The following is a 6,000-nucleotide window of genomic DNA, read 5'->3' on the forward strand; positions in this document are numbered from 1 at the left end:
TTATTTATACAAAACAATGGCAAACGGCAGGTTTAAGTTCACTTTTATCCTCTACTCACATAAGTAAAACAAAATAAAGCATTCAGGATCACTGTGTCTTTTCCAGCTAAATGATACAAGCTGTACAGGACTAGCACAGTAGCACAAGCTGGGCTTTTTTAGTGCACGCTCAGAATCATGCTGAGCATCTATGAGCTGCTGTATAGAGCTTGTTGGTCCTTCCAGTTACCACACCCACACATGGTGGTAGTTAGTGCGTTAGTGTGTAAGCCCAGAGGTGTGAAGTAATGTAATGTAAAGTACAAATACTACTCTTTACATTTTCACACAATTATGTGAACTTTCTACTTCTTACATTTTAAAAATAGCCTTGTTACTCCTATTTCACTTTGTTACTTCATTTTCATTTCGGCTTCTCATTATTCAATAAAACCCGCATCCAGATAAATCTCTTCATCCAGATAGAGTAAATCTGATTGTGACTGGATGTAGAGAAGTATAAACATATACCATTTTGACTCCCTATTGGTTTATACTGTGATCCATCACACCTGCACCTGTCACGCGCACTTCTTTAATATATTTGCATTCTACTAAAATACATTCATTTACAATCAGCATATATGAAGCTGAAACAGGTAGCAGCCAAGTGCATCCCAAATTATATTATCAACATTAACATTTTAATATTTTAACATTATAGTCATTATGGCTTTTAGTAAAATGTGTTTTAGGGAGGGGGGGGGGGGGGGTAGTGCACTATAGGAGCTTTTGTTCTTAATGTCTTTATTTTTTCTCCTTTCATTACTTTTGCTTTAAGAGGTGGTCGAGCAAGGAGGTGGTCAGTGTGGCCCTTTAACCTGTAGGTCCTCAGAGGCCCCTGTGCTATAGGGGAGCATTAGCTCAGGCCTCGCTCCGCGGCCTCCGATCTCACTAATTAGGCGTCCGGTTTTGTTACGGGTGGGATTTATTGGCGGCCGTGGCGCAGGGCTGGAACAGATACAGCAGCCGTAAACACTGCGCGCCTCGGGTCAGAGCCGGTGTAGAACTTGTTGCCGCAGTGTCGCAGTATATTACCGTTAAAATCACACTCTGGAAGATCGCCATGACTACAGCACCGGGAGAGCGGGCCGAGGAACCGCAGGCTGATACAGCAAGAGGGGGTCCTCAACCTTTACTGCGACTGGAGCACGCCTCGTCAGGTCTTATGACATCATCACTGTGGGAGATACTTCTACTTTCAGCAGGGAGGCTCTGATCCAGTGCTTTAGCTGCCAGATCCGATCTGAGTACAACGATACTCAGTATCGGTACTGATACTGATCAGATCTGATATTTTATTTCATATTTCTGATGATATAGTGTGTATAAAGATTGGAATTCTGCTGCTATTTTACTGAAATAAAAATAAAAATAATAAGTCATCTGTTTGTTTGTGTTTATATTGGCTGTATTGGCTAGAAACTGGTGAAACCCTATGTATCATAACACAGAGGTTGCGATTCCTTAGCAATATATTGTGACACCATAAGTAAGAGTGAGCCTGCAGATAATGCTAAAAAAAAAAGATAAATGCAGCAATTTGATCAAAAGTAAATCAACTCAAAATAAATTATTCCATCCATTATTCCAAAGCTCTAGATTTAGATTATGTAAAATGGTTTCAGGCTGCAGACTCTAAACTGTTCTGCTGCCTTCTGAGAACTCTCCTCACTGCTGTGGGCTGGGAATTTTTGCCAGTGTCTGGGCCAATGAGGATACCAGATTGCGCTCTGCATTAACACAGCAGTAAAAACAAGAAAACAAGAATCAAAACTGGAAGCCTCCACTCTATGGATTTACTGTAGGGATGCAATAAAAGGAAAAACAAAAATAAAATTTGCTCAAAGGTAAAATTCCAAACACAGTTTTCCGCAGGTTTTCAATAATAAAGCCACTTTTTAATTTAAATAGCCTTAATATAGTATTTTACAATAAAGCTGAAAATACTGTTTGGTCGTAAAGATTAAATCTTGTTATTTGGCATTGCTTTTCCGAAGAATAATTTCAGTGAGAATTTAGGTGTTTTCAGCCAAAAAGACTGATTAATTTATACTAAAGAGAATTGAGCTGTCTTTGCTATTTAATTTAGCTACTAAATGAATCCAACACTGGAAAAAAGTGGCAAAACAAATGAATAAAAACCTGTAAACCTTTTGTTATTTGGTGTTTAATCAAACCAAAACCTCTTCTAATATCCAAGCAAACAATGCATGTTCTTTTTAAGAATTAGATCACACAATGCTCAATCTGCTCTTAAACAGCTCATTATTGGAATCAGGTGGGTGTATCAATACAGGAAAACACTAAGATGTGCAGGGCAGGACAACCTTTTACAACAAATCTGATAGTGACTTATCTTACTATATTTCCCATTATGTTTAATAAGTGAGTTCTTGTTGTTGTGATTGTTGGGGCCTTATTTTATTTTTTCAGAATAAAGTTATGTTACATTATTATTATTATTGTTATTGTTATTATTATTATTAGTAGTAGTAGTAGTAGTAGTAAATAATAATAATAATCAGCGAATAATCAGTGGAGAAATAGACAATCATCCAACCTGATGGAAAATCTCAGGGAAAAACTTTAATAATAATTATAATTTGATAACATTAAACTACTGACATTAACATGACCAATTTTACTTTAAAGAGCTAGATATAAATATAAAACAGAATAAAAGGACAGGTTTAATTAAGTTCTGGCTCATGATTCAGTTTGTAGGTAAAGAGTCGGTTCTGGTTGATTAATAATTAATTAAATTGCATTATTTTAAACAGATTAAGAGTTTAATCAGTTGTGCATGCTTAAAACAAGTGCTAGACATAAATGTAATAATATAATGTAAATGCTATGCGGGGAGAAGTGTGATTGAGTTGCAGCTTATGAATCAGTTCATAGGGAAAAACTGATTCTAATTATCACTAAATATCTCATTAGATAATAATAATAATAATAATAATCTGATGACATTATACTCCAAATACCTCTACAAAGAGAGTTTAGACAACTTTACAAGTTTATAATTAAATACAGATATGAAAATAAATGTGTGTGAGAGTTTGATTCAGTGTTTGGTGGTGAATCGGTTCATGAAGAGGAACTCTTTGTTTTTATCTTACACATTTAAAATCAGAACTGTGAATTTTAATAATGCTATAATAATATTTTACAAGGCTGATTATAGACATACAGCTAGAGTTTATGCACTGAACACGATTAAAACTTGGGCGAGACATTAATAATTGTTTGATTCAGTTTTATCTAGTGACTCGACTCGTACGAAATGAACCGGTTAGGTTAAAATGAATTAACAACGAGTTAAATTTATCATTTTAAGACGCAGATTTTTTGAGAACATAAATCTGAAGTTTAATTAGGTTGATTTTACAGCTTTAAATCTAAAGCTGCACATAAATATATAATTAGATTTAGGTTAAACGCTAAAAGGGGAAAAGTTTGATTCAGTTTTATAAACTGCTCGTGAATCGGTTCAATGGTGGAAAGACCCGATTCCTTGATTCACTCAGTTCACATCATCTCTTCAGGAGAATCACAGCAGCATATAAACACAGCGAGTTTTCCGCAGCGCGAGACTCACCTCCAGGCTCCGGTTGGCTGCGCGCGCTGTCCCGGAGCGTCCGCTAAAAGCTGTTAAAAGCTCCGGGGGTGAATAAAGTGCGGTTCCAGGGCTCTGGGTTGGCTGCGGCTAGCTCGGGTCGCTATAACAACAGCAGCCCGCAGCGGCGCGCGACACCGGATCAGCAGCGGAGCCGCAGCGCGCGCTACAGGGAAAAAGAGCGCGAGCCGGTCCGGTAGCGAGGTCCCCGCGGGTAACGAGCAGCTGCCGCGGTACCGGGTCTCTCGGCGGCCTGTGTCAGCGCGGGGGGAGGCGGGTTAAGCCGCGTGCTCTCGGGAGTCTGTACGGGATTAACGGAACCGATGGATCGGAGTTCTGCGTTAATTTCAGTCTCCGCCCGTTTTCCGACAGGCCCCGCCCTCCGAGCGCTGTGATTGGCTCATGGGTTCCCCACATCAGAGCGTGGCTTTGACGCTCATAAACGGCCCGCTGAGACTAATAACACTACACTTTAATATAAAATAATATCATATAATACAATACAATACAATACAATATAATATAATATCATATCATATAATGTAATATAATATAATATATCATAGAATATTATAGAATATAATATAATATAAAGTCGTTCTTTAAGCTTTTCTTTGTCGAATTTATTTATTTATTTTATTTATTTATTGACTCTCTTAACCCTCCTGTTCTGGGTTAAACTGATCCGTTTTAAACTTTGAAAATCTGATATTAAACTTCTTCTGCATGCCTTAATTACTGTAATCAACATATAATATGAAAATGGGTCAGTGTAACGTTTAGCAGTTTAATTTTCTACATTTTCTGTATCAAGCCAAAATTCCAAAATAAAGAGTATAAAACCTAATCGTTATTTTTCTTTTCATTCAGTATAGTAAAGATGAAATGGGTTTTCACCGAAATTATATAGTTCTTTATATAGTGTATTATTGTATTATATAGTGTATAGTCTTTCATTCCAGCCTTTTGCAAACAGAATTTCAAGAAAAATGAAAAGGTGATTTTTCGATTTTCAGATTTTTTCCATTTTGTGTATTGTAACACAAATATAATCCATATATGCTCCAGTAAAATCCAACTTGCAAAGTGCAAAAATTGAAAAATCAGAAAATATTATTTTTTCCCTAATTAAACACACACCTGGTTAAATTGACCAGGAACACTGTTGCTGTTCCTGACAAATAAAAAAATTACTACAGAAAATATCATTCTTAATGGTCCTTTAATTGTTTTCATGTATTTAATACTAATGTTAATCTACAAGAATTAAAGTCGGTCATAACGTTTGTTTTGGTATATATATAAATAACACTGAATGTTTTCAAATCCTAAGGCGTAAATTGTACTTGAATTAATTCTGTCTAATTTTCAGTCAATTTGCATAATCATATTAAAAATGACTTCAGGTTTAACATTCTTAAAAATATCATATTTGCCATACATGCTTCCACCCTGTTACAGCAAGCTTCACGACAGGGTGGATAATTCTACTGACAATTTGGTGGCATTTTAAGAAAACGTATGTAAATATTAAGTGATATTAATATTATACATTGAAATGAACAATTTTGTGTTTTGTGTATTTATCTATTTAATTTATTATTATTTAACTTTTATTATATTTTATTTTATTTTTATATTGATTTATTTTAACAATTGTTTTTTGGGTGTAAACTGAACCATGGAAATGCAATTTCATTCCACCTCATGTGCCACATGTGATGTAAAATGACAATACAATCTCCTTGAATCCCTTAATCCTTACAGGAAATTCCTGGACAGATTTATAGAGCTTGATATTTTTTATATAAAAAACAGCTAACTGAGAATTATATAAAATGCCTATATTATATAAAAACATTTCATGTGCAATTGTAAATATTAATATTAAATATTCTTCAAATATTTCTGATACTTAAATATTTATAATGATAATATGATTAATACTTGCCTTGCCATTTGTCTTGTCATGTCTTATCTTGTATTATCTTGTCTTATCTCATCTTATCTTAACTGGTCTTGTATTATCTTATCTTGTCTTGTCTTATCATATCTTGTGTTTTCTTGTCTTGTCTTTTCTATCTTGTTTTATCTTGCCTTCTTAGTGAGCTAGTGTGGGCAGCAAGTCAGCATTTCTTGGGTTTGAGACACAGCCATGCTTACTTTTTGATGGGAATAATAGAAAAAGAGCGAGAATATTAGACTAGCCAATCCTGGCGCAGCTGCTTGACTGCTGCGGGCCAATCACGGCTCAAGAGGGGCGGGGCCTGTATGAATACGGGTGGGACGAAAATAAATAACGCAGTGTCAAACCCCGCCCCCAGTTTACACTCTGTACT

The 6,000-nt window shown here is 35.6% G+C and overlaps 1 protein-coding gene across 4 annotated transcripts in view; it reads right to left on the bottom strand.

The window, feature by feature from the left end:
- usp53b (ubiquitin specific peptidase 53b) overlaps window positions 1–4,016 on the bottom strand; it is a 50,492-nt gene extending 46,476 nt beyond the window's left edge. For 2 of the 4 annotated variants that reach the window (XM_049472266.1, XM_049472265.1), the window contains exon 1: window positions 3,644–4,016. The gene's annotated coding sequence lies outside the window, so the exon portion shown is untranslated. The remainder of the gene's footprint in view (window positions 1–3,643) is intronic. The other 2 variants (XM_049472264.1, XM_049472263.1) reach the window with 1 other exon arrangement.
- Window positions 4,017–6,000: the final 1,984 nt, after the last annotated feature.

The sequence above is a fragment of the Astyanax mexicanus genome, chromosome 25, assembly GCF_023375975.1.
Source record: "Astyanax mexicanus isolate ESR-SI-001 chromosome 25, AstMex3_surface, whole genome shotgun sequence".
NCBI lineage: Eukaryota > Metazoa > Chordata > Actinopteri > Characiformes > Acestrorhamphidae > Astyanax > Astyanax mexicanus.